The following is a 23,399-nucleotide window of genomic DNA, read 5'->3' on the forward strand; positions in this document are numbered from 1 at the left end:
AAGGCATCTGTAAATCTTGTTTAATGGTGCTAGGGGAGGAAGGACACTGCTCAGCCAGTAGCCTGAGAAGGATCAGCTGTGTGATGATCCCCACTCTGGTCATGACTGAGTGCAAGGGATGAGCATGACTTTAAAGCCAAAACTGTGGAACAAAACCTTCAGTACCATGGTCTCTTCTCTTTCTGTTGTAAAATTTTATTTTCCCCTCTGGAGGCAGAGAAGCACAACATAAGAATTAGGAACTGGACTCTTGTTATCTATCACGTTCTAACCTCCAGAAACTCACTCCTCCAGTGACCTTCATATTTATGAGATGAATAGCACTTAAAGCCCTAGAAATGAAAATGGCCTGAAGACTGCAGGTACCTCTGCCTAGAAAAACCTTCAAGTTCTCGGAAGCTGACAGTGCTGGAGGGATGCAGTAATAAAGCTATGGGGCTCTGAGGAAATGTGCAAGCCAGGAGTGACAGAGAGCTGAGCTGAATGGCTGTACAGGGAGGATAAGATTCCCTCCACCCAGACTGTGCTCTGCAATCAGGGTAGAAGCACTGAGCTATAAATTTTATTATGTTTAATCTCTTCATATTTTCAATATTTTGCAGTTTTCTTATTGACAAGAATGTCCCTCTGCAAAGTTGAGGGTCTCAGTCCACAAAAGACCAGACAATAAAGATAAAAATCTCTCTCAAGAAAATCCTGAGATGGAACTTCTATACCTGGCTCCAACGCTGATGTTTTCCTTCTCCAAAATAACCTAGTGATGCAGTATTCAAAGGTTATGTTGCAGGCCAGGGCTATCAAGCACAAAGGGAAGCTCACTGACTCTTATGCAGTTTCCTCTGGACATGCCACTGTCCTGATCAATGCAGGCTGTACCATCAGAGAGGAGAATGTGACCATTCAGCTTTGTTGAAGTTTACCCAGTTATGTTAAAAACAAGATAAAACTACCAAGATGCTGAAATTTTCTGAAATATGAGGAAAAGTCCATGCTAAACAGAAGAGAGAAACAGGAAAAAGGGTAAATCACATCCTTTTGGTGGCCAAGAGTTTAGTCCGGGCATATTGAGAGGGATGGAAACTGGGACACTTCCTTTGTGTGGCTGATACATGAAGGATTGCAGCAGCCACTTCTTAAATGAAAACATCTTTGGTTTTGTTCATGAGCTGCAGTAGATACAACCAGAGTTTCCTGCTATGCAGAAATCTTTTTTACTGTCTGGCTCTAGTCAGTAAATCCTAGCTTCTGACTAATAAGCTGTAACGATGCCAGGCAGGTCATTTTACTTCCCTCCTTTATAATAGGCACAGAACTTATGCATCAAAATCTCAGGGGTATCTTACAACTTAATTACATAAGATGTATAAGGAACAGAACTAAGAAAACTGAATGCTTGTCCCATGAGAAATTCCAACATTTCAGTAGTTGACTGCTTTTTACTAGGGCTCTAAAACACTGTTTAGAAAATGTGAAATGTTAAAATTTCAATATTTTAGGTAAAAAATGGTGCATTCTTGAGGCAATATAGTTTGTTCTGTGTATTAAATTTGTCCAGTCTTAAGCTGCCTTCCCCCTGCAGTACACTGCTTTGCATAAATTATTCATTGGGCTTCTTGATGTCCATAATCTCCATCAGACCAGCTCACTGCCTAGATAATCCCCCTTACATTCTCCTTCCACCCAGCTTCTGGATAACATGGCATCAACACTGTGCTGCACCACAGGAGCCATGGGCAGGAAGCGCAGCTCCTGGCAGAGTATGGTCACAGCTCCACTGAATCAGCATGTCACAGCAAAGAAAATTAAATGTTGTATGACAGTTCTTTTCACAGAAGTATTTCAGTTCAGGTCAAATTCCATGCAATTGAGACACAACAGGTCCAACAGGCAGATGTATTGCTGCTGTTATCCTTTCAAAACACTTACCTGTGAAAACTCCATTTCTCTCCCTTAATTAATTGCAGTGATGAAAACTCACAACTGTCTGAATCTGTTAATGACACGTAAAGATTGTTGTTTTCATTCTGCAGTTCTTGATGACCAGAGTAAAACCAAGTTGCATTCAAATTTATGTTTGCACACAGTGGTAAATTGCTACTGACTCCAGCTCTCAGGCCTCAGGCAGGAAAAGTGCTTTCAAAGAAAGAACAGAATACACGGTGGGAGTTCATATTTACAGCAAAAATTTCACTGTGACTGACTGAAGTCCACTGAAGTTTTCCCAAACACTGAGTAATTCTTTCAGTGTTTCAGCTGCAGATAAGGATCAAGGAAAACATCTCAAAAAACAGGAGTTTCAAGGCTACTTAAAGCTTTTCTATTTTCAACCTCACCCATGTGCCAAGATGGCTCCTCACCTGTTTTTTTCTGCTTTTTTTTCCAATTGGTAGCCACTCAGTTTCTTCCCAAAAAGGAGCATCTGCTACACTAACACTAAAGTGGTTCAAAATGGAAAAATTCTGAGAGGGTCTGTTGGCTTTTTTTTTTTTTTTTTGACTGTACCGTAGCATAAAGTATTACCAGGAAGAAATTATTTCTCTGCTCTTTAGGAGCATGCAAGTACAAAACAAGAAACAGATTATGAATTCTGATATAGGGGTACGCCAATTGTTGAGTTCCTTGATGAAGACTTTTTTTTTTTTCAGAAATGTGAAAAAAACCCTAGCAATTATAAAAAAAAGATCACTGACTGCCTTTCCAAGAGAAGAGAATGGGGAGGAGTAAGGAATTGCTCATGCTTCCTTGTAATTTTCCTGACATATTCCATCAATATAAAAACACCTGGGTCACACATGACACAGTACTGCCATATAAGGGATGTGTTTACTGGATCTTACAAATTTTTTCTGAAGTGACTGGTAAGAATTATTCAAGACTGTAATCCTGATCTATAAGACAAAGCCCAGTGCAGTCAAAACAAAACAGCAACAAAAACCCCTCTGCAATGAAGTTGACAAGCCAACCAAAGCCACTGATTCCGACGTTCCCATACATGGCCCCTTTTGTACATGATGAAGGGGACAACGGGAAGCCACAGAAAGTCCAAGGAGGTACCAGCCGCTGCTCTTGTCTGCAAAGCATCTCATTAAGTGCACCAAATCAACAGCTGGCAGCTCTATTCACGTCTCATGCATTTCCCTTCTGACTGCTATGCAATAGATGCTATTTTTGTATAATAAAGTAACAGGTTGACACCATACAAAAACTTGAGAATGGAGCCTTGGCAGGCTACAGATGATATTTCTCAGACCTTGCTAACATATCTGATGAATTCTGTGTACCCTAATGAAAATCAAGTGTTTCCTACTTTTCTCAATCTTTCAGAGAGTATCTGCATCATGCCACAGAATTCCCAGCAGAAAAGAATTCCAAACTAGTAAAAAAAAATTCAGTTTTTCTCAAAGAAAACAGCAGATATTGGTAAGATCTAAGTAGGCAGTACAACCTTTGACCCTTTTCTATATTTACTAGTTCAGGAATGTGAAAAAAAAAACCTGACAGGGATGTTCAGGTGTAACCATTAACTGGCACTAATCGTACAGCAGAACTCAGATTGTTTTTTTAGAAACTCAATCTCAGTTGTCCATCAGAGTACTTCTAGTATTAAACCTTCTTAATGTATAAGAAAGAAATCCTTGCCATGCTATCATTTCCTGATTGAGACGACCTAAAAGACATCTGTTGCTGATCCATGCCTTGGGTACAGAGCAGTGCAGGTAAAAGCTTCCCTGCTGACATGCCCAACCCGGTTCATAAGGATATTCTTTGAAGGTGAGCAATGAATTTCTTCTTCATGCTCTGTGCAATTGCTTCTTTATCACTGTCAAATAGCCTTAGCCAATTTGTGGTTTTGTGGTAGGGGCACTTTTCTATTAAAAGGAATTAGATGAACCACAGCCTGCACCTCAGGCTGAATAATTGTAAAATAATTGCACTTTCTGTGAACATGGGGATGATTTAAAATGGTATTTTAGAGGTACCAAATTTTACCAGCAGTCTGTAGTGGACTACATATGATGTTTCCTTCCTCAGCCCAAACAAGCTTCATTTGAGCACAGAGCAGCAGCCCTACACATTTACTTGAACCCCTCTGAGGAGCAGCAGAGGTTCTCGTATGCTGTTTGCTGATAGCAGTTTTGCACTGTAAATTTATAACGTAAGAGGAAGGAAATTTGGGCTATTCTGGTAAATGCACTGTACTTCAGGGTTATTGAAAAGCTAGTCTCTACCTCTGGCCTTTCAGAAAGTGCACAGGTTGAACCTATCAAGAAATGCAGATCAGTTGCTACCCTACCAGAATTCTTTTCATTAAGGGAATGATCAGTCATCACCACTTGGTACTCCATGAGCAACAAAAAGAAATCTAATTAACATTTCAAAAAACCTAACCAATGTGAAAAAAGAGGAAAAACGTATTTGTAGAAACTTTCACTCCAACTCCATTTATCCATTCGTTGAAGAAGTGTCAAGTGTCACCACATCACTGTATCTATAGCACGTGTACGGTATCTTTACACATCAACTTTTCTCTTTAACCAGAAAAATAGGAGAGAAAGAAAAAGAGAAATGTAATATTAGTGCTGGATTTATGTGCTGCAGAAGAAATAAGATGAATACACAACTATTGGGCTTGTCAAAGACATATTTGTGTAGCAGCAAACACTATCGCACTTCAGAAAATGGGCTACGTTCTCTTTTCTGTCAGATGCAGTGCAGATACAAGTTCAACATTAAAACAAAACAAAACAAAAAAAAACAGAAATCTAAGATGAAAGAAGAAATGTGAAAAAAAATATCTAAAACTCCAAACACTTTCAGAGAAATTCGTCACTTTCTAAAAAGAACAATCAGCTCCAAGCTCTGGTGTCTATCTTGCAGCACATTCAGACAGAACTAGTCTAGCAATAACATGCTACAAATACTCCCAGAGGTTCATGAGCTCAGTGCTTGGTCTGTCTCAGTTTTATTTTTTCCTTTTTTGAACATGCAAGTTTAAGGTTGCTTCAGTTGTCCTCTGCAAACCCCTTTATTTTCAAAGGTTGTATAGCTGGATTTACTGTGGCTGGTTATTGCAAGGAGAAGGAGAGGGAGGAGGGTATAATCCTACAAGCCTAGGAAAATTGCAAGAATAAATCATGATGGAGACTTTTTCTTTTATTACATTTACTTTTGGAAAAACAGTATAAATAAAAGACTGCAAACAAGAATGAACCAGAAATCAGAAAACACGAATAATCCTTTCTTCTATTCCTCTCTTAGTCCTGCTAAAGCTTTTCCTGTCTTTATTCTAGAGACATAGCAGTCTAAAAATCTATTAATATTCTTCATTTTCCCCAGCTAACTGTCATTATTACAGAAAGTGAGAAATGGCTGTCAAGCTCAAAAGCAAAACCAAGCATGTTCTAAATCCCCTACAGCCACACTTGTTCCATATAAGGACATTACTGCTATTATAGCAGTGAGCAGAGTAAATAATTTAAAAAAAAATTAAAAATGTTAATAATTAACAATCCCAAAGCTCCTTATTTTTTTTTCCACACAGTTTATTCTCTAAACAGAAGCAGGGCTCTTTTATTCCACATAGCACTTACCAATGCCCAAACCACCAGAGACCAAGAAACACAGATCACATAGCATGTACTGTATTAGTGGAAATATACATTTAAACAAGGCAGACATCTATACCCCCAAAGAAGGATCAGCATGGATTCATCAGAATGGAAGGTTGCACCCTGGAAGATATCTATGTGCATCCTTCCAAAGCACTCAGAGGACAAAGCACTCAGAGGACAGCCCATCAAGTCTCAAGAACTTCAGCCTTCCTGGCTCCAGAGACCAACTGGGGGAAAAGAAATATGAACGTCTTCTCCTGGGAAGTAGGCTTAAATACAGTCTGGAATTAATTAATTAGGTCATATTCCAACATTAGGGTCAGACTGTAATGACAAAGCCCAGTAACTTCCAGTCATAATCACAGACTCAGTGCCACGCAGACGTAGCTAGAAATAAAACAGGCTGTTTCACTACTCTCAGCTTTCTGGGAAATGTACTTCTAATCTGCCCAGCAGAAAGTCATTTCAAGCCACTTAGGGTTGACAGTCCTCAGCGTGGCTCAGATTTACATCTGCACAGACTTTAAAATGCTGCAAACACAAAATGGGTGATAGACCTCCAGCGATACTATTGTTTCACCTTCTTGATAGTTTTTCAGAATGGACTGGTAAGCAAAATACAGAACACTTCTGAATACTTAGCCCTTCCTTGCTGCCCATCATGCTGAAGTTAAACCATCCCAAGCCAAGAAACTTGGAAGAAGATCCCTCGTGCTTCATCTTGCCCTGTGCTCTTACTCAAGGCAGGATCTCCTTTGCCTTCGCTGGGAAACGGCTTTCCTAAACGTCATGACTTTGGCTAGACTGTTGAGTCATCCTGCAATAATTGTTTTAATGACAATTAAAAAGCCTTATTTCTGATCAATTAAAAGTACATTAAATTTCTGCCCTAAGGCAATGAACTACTGGCAAAAGAGGAGCAGTTTCAATGAATTCTAGGATTTCCTTCTCTCTCTCTCATTTTTGCCAGCTAACATCAGACAAACAGGGCTTGCAGGGAGAGGTAATATAGTTCATTAAACCAAATGATGCTGCTAGGAGAAGCAGACAAGCTTTCAGACACATAGTTCCTTCAGGTCAAACATCAGGTCAATAATTTTGAAAATATTGCAAAAGCATGCTTATCTTCAGTCATAGCAAATGCACTTTTGAGCTTTACCAATGCTTATTAAACCGTTAACATTTTGGTTGGGGAATGGATGCAAGCTCTGCGCAGCGCTGGAGCAGAAGACTTCTCCATTAGAGTTTACAGATGAAAGAAAGCAAAATCTAAAAAAAACTCCAGGGTCTGTGCAGCAAATGCTCATTCTGTACAGTGCAATGCAAATATTTTCCCTTGCAGGATTTCAGAATACTTTATTTGAAGTCACTGGATTACTCAAAGGATATTTTAATTTTTATTTTTCTTAATGCCTGAAGAAATGGTATATGGAAACATCTTCCTTCCTGCTAATCCTTCACCTTTCCATTACTGTCACAGTAATTCCAGTCCATTTTCAAGACTGTTTGGAAAATCCTACATTGCACCTTACCTCTCTCATCTTTCTGGAGCTGCTTTATTATTCTCTATCATAATGAAACATAGGTGAAGAAATTACAAGTCTTTGGTCTCTTTTTGGCACTTTCATTTGAAAAAGGAGAAAGAGAAGTTCAGGTGTTCACTTCAAGGACAACATGAGGTCTGATCACACTCCCCTTTCTCCTGCCAGGTTTCATCACACTTTGAGAGTATTTTGGAAGGCAGAGAGTGTCTTACTGTGCTTTGTGACATTGGGTGCAGCATTTCAACAGCTGTTCCAGTTTGCTTTAGAGAGAACAAAGATGCTACTAAATTCTGATTTTCTCAACTCCCTGAGGCTCTGTTATGAAGTATTTAGTAAGTGACAACGATCCCATTTGTGACATTCTTATTTCTAAGTTAGTACTGATAATCCCACAGGTTTTTAAAAGGGACCCTGGCATACCAAAGGCTCTGCCTTTTAGATGAAATATAGAAACACAATCCTTTTGTTCTCAGCAATTGCAAGCTCCTACACAAACCAGTTGTTAAGATTGGTGTCCTGGCCAAATTCCAGCCTGTCATTCTGACTTCTCACTCCTCTCCCACCCTTCCTTCTTCTAGCCAAGGGCAGATGTGGCAGAAAAAGAAACAGCACACAAATGCAAACTGTCTCAAAGGTGTGCAGTGCAGCACTGGGCTTGGAAAGCCCCACGGCATTTACGCCATACTGAATGCAGGAAAATAAAAGGTGATTTACACAAGGCATTAAATCCTTATTTGGAAGCTTTATAGGACAAAAAATACCATATATACATACATTGTACAATGAAATATAAATACACAACACTGAACATAAACTGTATATAAATACTGTAGTTCACTATGAAAAAATACCTGTGAATTAAGCACCTGACTTCCAGAGCATCTTAATATACAGCAACTGAACTGCTGCAGGCTGGCTCAACTTTCATACGTGCAAATACTTTTTGTATATATGTTAATGTTCATATAGCAAAGTAATGCATGGCTTATAAGTAGTAAAAAAGACAGAATACCCTATAAAAAGCTATTTTAACAGCAAAATGCAAAGAATTTAAAAATAGCTAGTACACTGATTTAAAGAATTGTTACAAATTATTGTGAGAAACTTAAAAAAAATAATCTGACCAACGATTTGAAACTGTGCAGTTCTAACAGGTTATTTTGGGTTCCAGCTCTTTAATATTAATGAGAGAATCAACATAAACGTAAAAATAGCACAAGCAGTAGCCTACTGACCTGGTAATGCACTGTAGCAAAGAACTAAGTAGAGAATCTTGCCATCAGCATAACTGCCCAAAGGATAGCAGCAATCAACCAAACACCACATCATGGGAATAATCATGAACATCTGAAATTTTCACTGTCTTCCACACTGGGGTATGTTTTAAGCTGTGAAGCTCTGCAATCCTCTTCACGTGTACACAAACAAACAAGTACCAAAACCCCAGACAAACTTGTCTGTCCCAAACCTTTGTACATTTAGGGTGCAGGGAAGGAAGAGGGAGTGGAGTGCAATTCCTACATATTCTGTAGGAACTCCACTGAAACGCCAGGCGAGAAGCATTTATATTCCTGCAGAAACCTCGCAGCATAACCGAGTGAATCACAAATAGGTTTAAAGCCCGTTTTGCTGACTTGCGGAGCCCTCTGAAGACAGGAGGCTGAAACTGTGCGTGTGCAATCAGTAACCTGGAACAGGAGTCGCTGTGTAGCAGTGGCTTCAGATGTGGAAGGTGGCAGCGGTGTGACAGCGTGCAGCAACATACTCATTTAATTAGCATTAGGCTTGGTGCTGCCCTCTGATAAATGTACTGCAGTTGATGAAAGGTCTTTGCTTGCACCCTCCTAACACAGTCACTTCAGTCTAGCACAAACTCGTGGCAGCCAAAAGCAGCCAAAATTGCTCAGCCCCACTGGCTGTCCTTGGCCAGCAAGAGCATTTCTGCTCAGTGTGGGAACCTGGATTAGGCAACTGAACTAGTTGAAAACAACTCTCCCGTTTCCTCTGTTGGGCCAGTTTCCAGAGGTATCTGAAGCCAGCTCAACCTACAACATACTCTACATGATGGAAGCCAGCTTAGTATCAGGACAAGGGAAGTGGCAGGGGTGAGAAGGCAAGGACACCACTAGCCCTTGGGGAAGGTGCTCAGGATCTTGCCAAAGAGCTGAGTTAAAGACCTCAACCTAAGAAGAGCTTTGCTGACATCACGAGGTAAGTCACTTTGCATGTCCTTTTGCTTTTCTGCAAGCTTGTTACAGTTTGCCATGTCTTCTCTCAACGAAGGTTTGCTGACTAGTCAAAAGAACCCACTGTTGGCTCACCCACAGGCACATTTATCACAGCAGTACAACTAGCTTGTATTGCTTTGCCACAGAGACCTCAGTCTTAATTCAAGGAACTGATGAATGTCTTCTTTACTAGAATTCTATTCCTTCTTAAGTACATGAACTTGTACAACAGAATTGTACCTTATTTTTATTACTCCACACCTCAAAGTCATTAAATTCACCTCATATAATGCTCTAATCTTAGTCTGTATAGACTATACCATCTAAAATTCTGTAAATGGCAAATTTCATTAGTAGACATAATTTTTCACAAAGTTGCACAGTTTAAACACTAAATATGATCAGGCTTCAGTAGGAGCTGTTGGATACTCTAGATGCAATCTCCCCCATTGTTTTAAATCTGAAACTTGAGACTAAACCAAATCTAATGTACTAAAGCACAAGTAATCTACTCAAATAATCTATAAACTGTACTTTATACACAGAACCAAACTGTAAGGAAGGAAAAAGCAAATGTGAATTTGCTTCATGCTCCATTTCCCCCCCCCCCCCCCCCCACCCCAGTAAATAAGTGTAGGCTCCCAACAAGCTGATAGGCCTTTTCTTATATTTAGAGTGCTCACCTAGAGGGCATAGATATTGTCCACTGATTGTTCACACTTGGTGCTGGCTTGAACTGATCACCTCTTTAATTAACCACATCAAGCTAGCTCCCTAAAGGTTATGATGTTTTGCCCCTCACTTGTAGGGTTCCTCTTCACTGAGGAGTTAATCCATTAAGTCTATAGTGAGAAGAAACCAACAGTGGAAATGATGACAGATATCTCTGTGCTCCATTTGAAAGAACTGTTGCAAAAAACTTCACAACAAAAAAGATTTCAATAAAATAATATTTTTTTTCTTTGATGCCTAGGGAGAAGAAAACAGAACATATTTATTTTCACTATATTTAAAATGTCTTTTGTAATAGAAAAATGAAAATTACAAGGCAATGGCACACTACCACAGAGGACATAGCGTATTCACCAGTAGTAATATTGTAGTCTTCTGATCTGCCGTATCCATGGTTTCATCTTTGAAAATGTGAACATAAATATCATGCGGATGGGAAAAAGTCAGAAACAAATAAAGGTTTACTTGGATTGTAGGTGGATGGGCTATATCCTTATAGAAACAGTGTAGATTTATTACCCAAAAATACCTTCTGAAAAATCTCACCTATATATTAAGAATGCAGAGGCCACTGTGGAGATCTGCAAAGTTTTGTTAGATCAGTACTTGTGGCATCACCATTATCTCCTTTAATGAGTCCTGTAAAGGATGAAGTGTCAAACAATTAACACATTTCCCCCCAGTCTTGCACTTTGGATAACACATACTCCCCACAAGTGGGAAAGAATTTATTTGGCTTACTTTCAATTTGTGCAACAAGGGCACAAATCCAGCCTCAAGAGCAGTGAGTCTGATATATCATTACTGTTTTCTGCAGGTACACACATTCAAAAGACAGGAAGGCTTTGGCCTGAGCTCACAAAATTACTAATGATGAAACAAAAATTACTGTTGGCAAATAGGCAATTTGCACAATGAGTAAAATAATTTAGCACTTTTAAAAAGTCAAGTGATAGGAAAATATTCTTCCTCCTTGCCTTTGTCTGAAGAAGAACAAAAATGAGAAATCTTAATAGTACTAGATGAATTTATGCATTCTCTAGTGTTTAACTTCAGATGCAGTCATCATCGTTTTTGGCAAGTGGTACAGGACAAGCAATATATGGGTGATTTAAGGGCTGGAATGGATAGATATAAGCAGAGACCTCTAAAAATTCAATGCAACTGATCTGAAGCGACGTTCTCATTCTGTGTGTACAACTCCTCTGGGCAACTCAGAAAGTAATTCAGCTCCTTCTAATAAAGTTTTCTTTTGTGAAACACAACTTGAAGCAAGGCACAACATCCCAGTTTCTCTCATTGAAAAAGAAAGCTTGGCCTGCCAGCAAATGCAAACTCAAATGCAATGTGCCAGATCTGAACAGCTGTATGTATCCCACTTCTCCCGAGGCTCCATCACATGCCACATGCCAGTCACCATAATTAGTGAGAGTTAGAAGGAAAACTCACAGTACAGTTAGGAAATGTACAGCATTATACATAAATAAAAGATTAGTACTCCCCAGTGCTCTTGTCTCTTCTCTTTCCTCCCCACAGACCAATAACTGTTGAATTCTGATGAAGCAAAGTGTGGTTCAACCTCAGGCATTTTGTGAGGCAGAGAGCAATTAATCGGCATTAAAGCAATACATAACAACACACTTTTTTTCTGGTGGGGAAATGGCCAACTAAATAGTTAACTTCAGTGCTATGAACACATTTTAACCAGAAATTTACATGCTTACTTCATTTATCATTCGCCACTGTAAAGAAACTTCTACCGGATTCATCTAAGCATTTAAAGATGGTTTTAACTCTAACCTGCCTAAACAGTCTATGGAAGCTGAAAAAACAGACCTAATATTAAATGCATGCTTAAATGTTTGCTGAAATGAGCTTGGATTAGATTCCAATTGAGTGATAAATTGCAGTGGGAGAAAAGACAGTAGATGTTTTCACCCATGACTCTCCAGTCAACAGCATGAAACAAAGAATATCACATTGCACCTCCTGTAAGAGCTAATGAACCCTAATTCAGTTGCTCATTTGTTTTTTGTTTGTTCGTTTGTTTCCTGGAAGCATAGACAGATGCAGGGAAGGAGAGAGATAAAGGGGAAATACTGATCCAAAATGGTATCCTTACAAGATGTTTTTGTTTCAGTTTTGTAAAACATGTGCCTTCTGATGTAGATGGCAGGTTTGGGCATACATAGCAAGAAAATATCAAAGAAATTCAACAATTTTCTGGCTTGATTATCGAAAAAGCAGTGTTGAAAGAACCTATGAGGTGAGGCACAGTGAGATGGACAACGTGCTTACATCTTTCAAGTTTACAACTGTCAAATTTGCTAAACTACGCTATTTTTAGTGAAATTACAATTTGGAACTGGCACATTGATTCCACACAGTTGGAGCCTGCTTCAGTGCCAGTGAATTTACTTTGATTTATTGCTCTTTTATTCAGGTCAGGAACCATAACCTCGAGTGCAGTCAACTCATTGGTCTCTGTGCTTGAGACAAGAGGAGAATATGGCCTTTAGAATTAAAACAGTTTATGCTATGAGGGAGAAGACGACCTGAAAAAAAAATTCTGTAATTAGCCATAACTAAATTTGGCTGCATCCTAATGGAACAGACAACAAGGTAGAAAAAGAGAGTTGTTTATTATTAAGGAAAATGAAATCTGGAAATTGAGAACGAGCTTGAGTAAGAAACAAAAGAAAACAGCATGCAAGAGAATCATTTCTTAGATAAATGCGGACTAGAAGAATTTTAAAGAGGTGACACTAGAAACACCATAAGTATCTTGAAATAGAACCAAAGAACAATAAGCATCTGACAAGGTTTAATTTCTCTCATCCAACCTCGTATGTGAAGAACAAGCAACATCATCCGTACTCAAACGAAGAAAAGAAAACGCAAATAAAGTTGAGGGAGGTACTAAGAAGTCAACTGGGGAAGATAAATGGTCCTTGAAATGCCCTTTCTTAAAATTAGAGAAAGGAAGATCGCAGTTACACAAGAGAAATTAGAAACATAAGCATCCATTGCTTCCTAAAAAACCAACAGATTTCATTCGAATCTTCTGAAGACCTGTGTAATAGGAGGCATTTACTACACTGTGCTGAGCACAAGAATTGTCTCCATTAGTGCTACAATGAAAATGAAATGACAATGAAAGGAAATTTGGCCTTTTTCACAACCTGACAAACCACTAACAATCCCTCTCAGCCTGATGGTGGCTAAGTTTGAAAAGCCTAATGTTATGACAGATGTCAAGGAGAAGCATATAAAAAAAAGGCTATCTTAAAACAAAATCCATGAAAATACGTGACTTGTAAACCTGGCTCTATTCCTTTAAAGTGAAAACAATTAAGCACCATTTTAAGCAAAGTAGCCAGGGGGAATGACAGAAATCAAACATTTTTATTTCCAGATTAAGTAACATTAAGAGAAGAAAAACACAAAACACAAAGAATAAAAAGGATTGGTTCTGCATTGCTAAACCATAAGGGACAAAAAACAGTGTTGGCATAACATTTTTCATTAACTACAGTAAAAGCAAAATGTACATATCAGTGTTACACATCCTCTTCTTGCCTAAGGCTCTGATTAAGTTCCCCAAACTTTCTTTGCTCTACAGCTTTTAATGCACCACCACATATTTTTCTGCTATCATTGAACATGTCAGAGAAATATCTCTGCAGCACACTAAATCTAGGTTAAGAATCATGGAAACAACAATTTTTTTTCTTACTTGAGATATAAAAGCGGCCATGGTAAGGGATTTTTTTCTAGTTAACTACATTCGTATCTGAGAAATAACAGCCTTGGTTTTGTTACAGCCACAAGTACACAGGTCACCCAAAGTAATTGGTTGGTAATGGCCACTGGAGAATTTATTTTGCATAAGAAACAATCCTGATATGAATTGGTGCAAGTGGCATGGCCTCTTCACATACAAATTCCTTTCAATTTCTGATATATGCTATATGTGCTTAAGAGAATACAGCAGAGGAATATGCAGTCTCTGGGAATTTACTGAACCACAATAAGAAAGAATAGTTCCTTAATTTTTCACCTCACTGCATCTCTGAACCGTAGAACACTTCCTTGACAGAATTCCCTTTCCTTTACAAAAGGCCATAACATTTACAGTCCACAATAACTGCTGGATTGTGACATCAGTCTTTCTGAAGGCAAGAAAACAGTACTCTTGACAGAAGCATCCAGACTGGTGAGGACTGAACAGATACTGGTACACCTATTTGGATAACAACATATACGCATACATTCAGGTACTCATAACTTCTCCCTCCTCTTGTTTCTTGAAAAGGATTTTTTTCCTCCATGCTGTTTAGGAGCCACAGAAGGGAAAGGAAAGCCATATAACGACATACAGAATAGTGCACATAGAAATAATATAGAGTATATAGAAATACAGGTGCAGTAAGAGAATAAAAACTGCTAACAAACTTCCCTTTGCAAGCATGATTTTCACTGTGCAACACACAAATAGAATGGTGCTTACTTCATTCTCTCCATCCTCATGAGCTTTTGGGAAGTGGGATAATATTTCAGTATCAATAAAACAAGATCAGCCATTAAACTGATACAGAAATCATCTTTGGGCACTAGAAAGCCAAATTTCTCTTGCAACATGGTGGAAGAAATCTTCATCAGTTTCAAAATGATGTTTTGAGTATCTGACTTGCACAGATACTCCCTTCACAAAGACACATGCTTCCTAACAGAGGAGCAAACTGCATCTAAATTGTTCTCCTCCTCCCCCACAGGACATTACAGAGCAGCTGCAAAATCTGGGTTTACCAAATTCACATACAAATAGCTACCTGGGAGGAAAGATGGCACACGGATCTCCTCCTCAGCTCTGTACTCCCAGAGGTTGCCTGCAGTACTGGGACCGCTGCTGATAGGTGGGCATCTGATGAATGACACATGCTTAGAGGGGAAATTCATGGAAAGATAGCAATGATCTGAATTTTTCACCAAATTAAAAGTAAGGGGAAAAAAAAGACACATCAACTACCAAATGCTGAAATCTAACTGAATTGCTGTGCTGAATTGCTGAATTGCTTTAAGTGGTATTTCTTCAAACAGCTTGGAAAGCCAGTAAGGCACATGAGAAAATTTATTATTGTTTTAGACTTTTGCAGACAACCTTGTTCTGAAGGGATTGCATTTATATAGGTGTGAAGATTGATATAAGAATACTGAGCCATGCACTTTGCTTTCTATTTCAAACCTTGACTGACTTTTTCAGGCACCTTTTATACCTCATTTATGCACCGAGGTTTGCGTGAAGCAAATGTACAATTTGTGTGCATTGTCAGACTGAAAACCATTGAGATAATGCCTTGGGAGAGAGGCCCACAAATAAGCGGTCTTGTCACTCCTACCAGCAATAAGCTTTATGTTCAAGTGAGGTTCCTACACAGCACCCCTCCCTGCAGAAGTAGAGGACCAAACACAATTGTGCTTGCAGTGATCAAAAAGGAGTACAGGTGTTTTCAGCATTATGCAAGCAACCCAGTTAGCACTTGAATGAATGAACCCAAGCAATTCATATGTGGTACAAGGAGCTCCATCATCTGACAACTGCATTGATATTCAGGTTAGAACTCCAGAACTAAATATTTGCATTGTATCTGTGATATCAGATCCCCATCAAGCCTCCTGGAAGCTGAAAATTATTATGTTGTTGTATCTACTCCTATCTCTGCATTGCCAAAATCTGCCTAGAAACAATGCGGAGACCCAATGTAACAAAAAAATTCTGCAGTTCCAAAGTCAAAATAGTAATAACAGCTTTTTTCAGCAGGTAAACATCAGGGATTTTTCAATAAATGGAGTACTAAGGAGCTTCAGACTGCCTGAAAAGAGTAAGTCAAACCAAAATACCAACATTTTTGTTGTACCATGTATCACAATTACTGTTAATATACTGCATTTGATTTAGTTCCAGTTTCACATTTCCACTGACAGTCTCCATAAAGTCAGTGAAAATTTAGTTACTGGACTTCTCATGCCAATCTCCTGAGTGTGGAAAAACTTTTAGGCTATGTGTAGAAAAAGATCATTTAATATTGCCAGTAAAACATCTCATGCAGAGGCTAGTAAATAAAACAGTTTCTCTTATCTAATTCTAATGTAGTACATAATGTGTGAAATCATTCCTTGGCAGAAAAGATGAAGGAATTAGGGGGTTGTTTTCTGTCTTCCTTACTCTGTCTCCTTCCTTCAGCAGTTTCTCAATTCTGTATTTGCCAAGAAGCACAGAAATGACTCAACTGTTTCACCTGATAAAACCAGATTTTTAGCTATTTAAATCCAAAGAAATTCAAAACCAGTTGTTTCCTATAACATCACTTAAAGAATGATCTAGCTTGAACAGCTATACTTCACAAAAACATTTTCAGTCATCTTCTATCAGTGAGAATGGACCATTATTTGCACTGTGAAGAATATTGTGACAACCCTTTAGCAGCTGGAAGTAGCTGAGAAGGGTTAGGAACTCCATGGTGAGCTTCATCATAAGGCATTATGTGACACCATTGTGTGAGGGTGGAAACAGCAAATGTAACCTTCAGGAAATGTCCTCATTTGTAATATCTGGAAACTGGATGTAATTCTCATCACTTGTGTTTCAGAGAGATGAATTTGCTGTGGAACAGGCAAAGAGCAAACCTACTGGGATGGTGAAAATGGGGAGTCTGTCTGAGCCTGATTTGTTTAGCTTTCCAAAATGAAAGCTGCAAGTTCTTATGATTGCTATCCATAAATGCACCTGGAAAAAATATATTCAGTCTGAAAAATAACACTGAATTGGGAATAAGAGTATATGAAGTGGCCATGATTAAGTTGCAGCTGAAAAGTCGCAGGATGGAGTACTGCCTGTGGTGCATCAGGATTCTGAAACTCTCTCCCATTACCAATTGGACAAAATGTTTGACTCATTTGAGGAGAGAGCTTTATTAAATCATCTAGTCACTTGTACAATATAGAAGTCTGGATTCATTAACCTTGAAGTGGCAACTTCTATCTGGCCTAACACACATCTGTTTGTGCAGCACGTACCAGACCAAGCATTTCATGTTCTCAGTTTGAGAATGATTTTTACTTACAAGCCACACATTTTTCTTTTTAATTGAATTAAGGCACTACGGGGACACAAGGGCTTAATATTACAGGGAACTATGAATGGTGAATTATACTTCAGGCTGCCAATACAAAACCTCTGGAAGAAAACTGCTTTTCAACTTGAAGCCTTGCAGAACGTCCCAAGTTTTTCCCCCTTCAATTTCCTTAAGTCTCCTTTCCATCTCGATTCCCTTTTAACTAGCTCTAACGTACCAGTCACAGACAGTCCACGTGTCTACAACTCACTGGTAGACATTATATTCTCAATATTTTATTGCAGCTATTAAAAGCCATCACAGGATTGGTTTGTTTCTAAGTTTCCATCATTTCCTATTTTAATTATGGATTGTTTAGCTGAACAAAGCCATATTAAATGAAAAGCACGGTGCAGGAGTAGAGGAAGAACTTTACAATCACAGTTGACAGCTTAGCTATTTATGCTGTAAATGCATCATAAATAATTTCTGAGGACTTCATACATTTTTGTACATGGTCTGTAGCAGGCTCATAAATAGATTGATAAACGTATATTAACCAGTGATATCCAAACCTCAAAGTAAAGCACTGGCACAGCCTTCTCTCAAAAGCATCATGCTTGTTATAACCTCCATAGACTTGCTCTTTGTAAGCAGACATAATGAATATAGGAAACATTTTCAAAATGAGATCAGATCAACTTCTCTTACTAAGGATCTCAAACACCTGAAAAGAATCAAATTTCCAGAGACCCTCAGCTCAGCCAAAAGTACACAACATGCCAGCCTTCATAATAAACCTAAAAGCAGTGTACAGCACAGCACGTGTGTCAGCAACATAACTGCATTCTCTCCCTACATTAAAAAGAAAATTGCAAAAACTAATAAATTCTGTTTTCCAAAATGATATTTTGCTGAACAAATCTTAACTAGCCCCATGTAAATACATTCGCTGTTTTAGTTTCTATATTCTAAAACATCTTGTTCATTAAATTTCTCATGCCCCATGACCTCCTGATCTGCCTTGTGTCTCCAATAGGACATGCTTAACTTCTCTACAGACATGATATTGCACTACGAATAAAGGAATAATAAAAACTTAGAATTTACAAATTTAGAATTTTTTCCAGAAATAAAGTTAGTGACATAATGCAACAATGCACAAGGATTAAAAGAGACCAGACATTTATAGAAGAAAAAAACTGTCTTGAATTAGCTCTGTCCCTTTACCCACCTTGCCTTTCCTCTTGCACCCTCCTCTTCCTCACCTTCCTGCTCCCCAAGCCAGCCTGGAGCAAGGACATGCAAACCAGCACAGCAGATGACATAGATTCCTTAAGGCTTGATCAGTGTGAGTAAAAAAAGTCACAACTTTGTTTGTTTGTTTGTTTTTTAATTGCTCTTGAGGATGGCCCAGCCTAAAGAGGTACCTGGACAGCTGCGCCATAGCCTAACAACAGCAAGCACTGAACACGAAAGGTAAAAGTAAAAGCACTTATTACAAAAATTCTCCAAGTATTCAGTACTTTCCAGGCCCAGATTTCATTCAGCTGCTCAGAAATGATCATTTAAGTGTGCTGCTGAATCCTCACTGCCCCCCTCTGTACACACGCTGCCTAACTGAACTGCTTAGCAACACACTGAATGCTGCCAGATTGGGCTGGGAGCTGGAGCACAGTTCTCCAGCAGAGAAGTGACAAGTCTGGGGTTTCTCTGCTGTGTCCCCTCTGCAAAAAGATGGAGACAAGTCCCTCTAGAACTCCATGATATTCACCTCACAGCTTATGGCTGAAGCAGGGGAGAGTGGCAACAGATTCAGCAATACAGTCGTCCTCAGCTAAAACATTTCTAAGGATGCAAATTTCTTAGGGCAAATTAGTAAACCATCCATCCAGATGTCTTCAGCGCTATCCAAAATAAACTTTAAAAGGTGAAATATGCAAAATAAATGACCAAATAACATCATTACCATATGCAATATCTAATTTTTCTTCTGGCCCCTGAGGAGTTAAGAAACTATAAAACATACGGCTCCTAATTCTGTCTGGCAAAATCCATGCAAGAGAAAGACAAGCAAAATTTATACACACTTAAAGTTTTCTAAATTCTTCAACAAACACTCACCAACTGGCACCTTGCTAGTGAAACTGTAGGAAAAAAGCCAAACAAACATAAAAATAAGGAGAGCTGTGAAAAAGACGTGTCCTGTTTTTCACTTCTTTAGAGGTTACAGAAGGATAGAAGGTGCCAAGAAGTGAAGGAACACTGGAAAAGACAGGAAGGAATCCAGAGATGATAATGATGATGTAGTCTGATGTGCTGCAGGACCTGAGTGCTGTTAAATGGGAAAAAAAAATCTGTATTAAAAAAAGTCTTGGGAGACTAAATGAGTACAGCTTCATACAGAATGCAATTCAAAGATAACCACAACATGAAGGAATGAAAAATGTAAGCGTATCACATGTATTAAAAGACACAATGATAGCAGGGTACCTTGGTATGGTAAGGCTGGGAAAAAAATAGGGAAAGAGCGGGAATGACACTGCAAAATCTTCTGTTATCAAATCATTTTAGTGAAATACAGTAAAAGAATATTAAGCTCCATTAAAGATCTCCACAACTGAACTTGGATTAAACCAAAGGTCTCAGTGTTAGAGAAATTCTGTCAAAAAAGTTCTCAACTTCCTGAAGCAGAGGAAAAAATGGCAGGAGGCAGATGCCACGTGGCAGCAATTACTGCATTTCAGGGATTCAGAATAAACAAAAGCAGGAATCTCCCACTTCAGTCATCCTCCCAGTACAATCTCATCACAGAACATCTCCATGAGATATTCTTTTTGACAGATGTATTATTAAGATAATGCTATAGGAGACTTGCAATAACATCTAATTATGTAGAAACACAGAGGAAAAGATTTGGATCAAATGTCCAGCCACAGAAGTATTACAAGCCTGCAGTACCCTACAGCTGTGAAAAATTAAACTAGGAGAGGTATTCGAACAGTACTAGTGAGGCCTCATCTGGATAATGTATGCAGTTCCACCCAAGGAAAATAAATTCTATCTACATTCATAGTATGCATGAGGGAATTACTGTTTATTTTAAAAGGAGATTCTTAGTTTGTATAACCTCACAAAATGAAAGTTGAGAAGGTTTTTATCTATTTTCCACTCTTTCTTGCCATAGATCTAACCAGCAGCAAGGAAGAACTTCAGCTAAGGGTTGATGTTGGCACTAGAACAAATTATTCAAATTGGCCATAAACACACTTGGGTGAGAAATTACAGTATTTCTAAATACCTAGTAAGCAAAGAAAAAAAAAATGAATAGAAACAACAGCCTCAAAAAACAAAACTGGTTTGGATAATCAATATACAAAAATGATAATGTAAAAGTGGCTGCATGAAAAGGATTTGATCAACTAAGAGATTTTTCTGTTTGCCTACGTTCTTGTTTTCCAGTTCCATTAGTCAGCTCAGGTCCATACTTCAGTGGATGAGTCCATCTGCCATGTGCCCACAGTGCTGGGAAGCCAAGGAAGTGCACAGCTACCCTGACACTGAGCCTTGCTTATTGGCACTGTCAGTAGGATTCACTGCAAGTTATTGAGTCATGTGAAGTAAGGAGTGAAAAACCCCCACAAAACCAGGCTTGCCAGATGTGCTTTTTTCACATATTTTGACAATTATAGTTGGGCTTAATCATTTATGATAATACTTCATAATGCTCTAGCAAATGCTCTGGAGTATACTCTGTAAAAAATAATGAAGTCTTAAGTAACATGGCAACTCACTCAGCTTTTAAATTTTTGCTCAGAAGCAGAAGGAAACAGCTTGTATTTTCTGCAGATTATGGAGAACTACCACAGGAAAATTAGGAACATTTCCATTATTGCTTCTCTATCTCTTTCTTAAGCATTAACTATGTAACATTACCATTGTTATGCAGCAACAAGACACCCACAAACGATATCTTCACAGCATTAAAAGAAGAAATGCTATCAAATAGTAATATGGGGTTACACAAAAGAAACCATAGGAAAAGAAAGGATTAATAATTTGTGCCTAAATAAAAGTCAGCACTCTATTTCTCATTGAAAGCCAGCTGTCAAGTCCTGCATAACTTAACCATCTACTCCCTTGCTTATTGTGGCTTTGCTCAGCAATTCATCTGGCTGCAAGCTATCATAAAAAAAGCTTCCTTCACTTAAAAAAAAAAAAACAAAACACCAAACCACGTCATTCCAATAGAAATTTTCCATCTGACTCCTTTATCACAACTTCTGGACAGGGTTGGATAAGCACCAAGCACAGCCACGTGATCTGGCATAGCTCGTTTATGAAACGTACAATGTTGATATGTAAGCAGTTAAACATCTTGTGTCAGTAACACTGACACTATCTCAGCTTTGAAAAATGTCATCAATTGAACAGTGCCTGCACTTAATTTCAAGGAAATTAAGGAAGTCTGTGGCATTCAAATAAATTTGCTATTTCCATACTTTCTTGTTTTGCTGATTGGCAGCAGTTGCCACTGTAACATAAGGTGGAAAATAGGAACAACTTGCACAGATCTATCATATGTTTCACATTCTGTAAGTGTTTAGGTGGGAAGGAGTTATTGTTCCAAAGCTCAAAAAGAGGTAACAGAGTATTCACTGCAGATGCAAGTCTGAGGCACTCACCATTTCATAAAAGCAGAATCCTTCCAAATGTTGTGCCAATGGAGACAGTAAACTGACAAGAAATGTAGATCAATGTTCTTTAAACATTTCAGCTTTTCTGATAAGCAAACATTTCAGTCTGTGTAATATTGTCAAACTACAGCTGCAGAGAATTTTGAAGAGGCTCCTATGCATGCTTTAAATATTCCTATTCCTTTCTACCAGAAAATGTTCTCAAGAGAGCATAACGCCAACACAATTCTGTTCATATTGCAGTCAGCTCCCTGTATCAACTCTGGGAGAGAGAATGGGCAAAAGCTCAATCAAAACTTGGAATTCGATGCCATTGCCTGACTGAGGTACTTCACATGTTGCACCAGAGGAAATAGGAAGATAATTTGCCTCTGGATTTGAGCATTAAAAACATAACTGACGTTGCAGAGAGAAAGGATTTGGCAAAGCCGGCAGAAGGCTACAGGCATTGCACTGCCTTTAAATTAGCATTTAATCTTTCCTGTACACGATGCAGCATTTTCCTGAGAAAAAGCGATCTTTGCAAGATTGCAGACTCTGAGATCTGTCAAATAATCAAAAAGCTGATTTCTTGGCACAGAAATAAGACTTTTTGAATGACACATATAGAAATGACAGGAAGGAAGGGAGAACTTCTTGGTTCACAGGAAGAAATTTTTATGAGCTCATGCCAGGAGGCAAAAATAATCTTTAATATTTAAGAGATTTTATAGATATGTGGAAGGATCTATATAAAATTTAGATTGTGTCATTAAAACTGAGCCTAAAATGTGCAAGGAAATAAACAGAGTAATGCACCTAAGGCAACAAATAGCCTCTGGAGCCTTAGGCCTGTGTCATGATTGAGGAACAGCACTTGGTATACATAGATCTGTATAAAGATCTGTATTGATCTGTACAAAGACTAACACACAAAAATTTGAAAGGCAGGGAGGAACTGTTATCTTTGTGAATGATTTGTATTTAATAGTTTTTTTTTCCCTTTATGAATCAGTAAAGCTTTCAAACTGCTGTCCTTCCATTGCTCACCATTGGGAAAAACAGAAAATATTCTGTAGAAATACATGATAATTCAATATCCACTTAAATTATTTTCTTTACAACTTTATTCCTTCTTTTTATATTTTAAGAGCCCGTACCAAGAGGTAAAAATAGTATGTAACCATCTAAGTCCAGTAAGAAAACAAATTAAGCTGACAGTTTTGAATGCACTAGCAATGACTGTTTACTTTCCAATATATACTATTTAATAAATTGGTTATGATGACAGGAGTCATAACCTATGCTTGTGAAACACCAGGTAGAGATGTTTTCCAGATGGCAGAAACCACCTATATCTAGGTGATAAAACACAGAAGACGTGTAACAATAATACTGCTAAACTTGCCAGAAGCAAGAAAACAAGCTGGCTTGCAGATCATTTTACAATGCCTTATCAATATCTTGGCAATGGCTTTCCCAGTGAAAAAAT

The sequence above is a fragment of the Lagopus leucura genome, unplaced genomic scaffold (assembly GCF_019238085.1).
Source record: "Lagopus leucura isolate 7727_CA_CO unplaced genomic scaffold, USGS_WTPT01 Super-Scaffold_100016, whole genome shotgun sequence".
Lineage (NCBI taxonomy): Eukaryota > Metazoa > Chordata > Aves > Galliformes > Phasianidae > Lagopus > Lagopus leucura.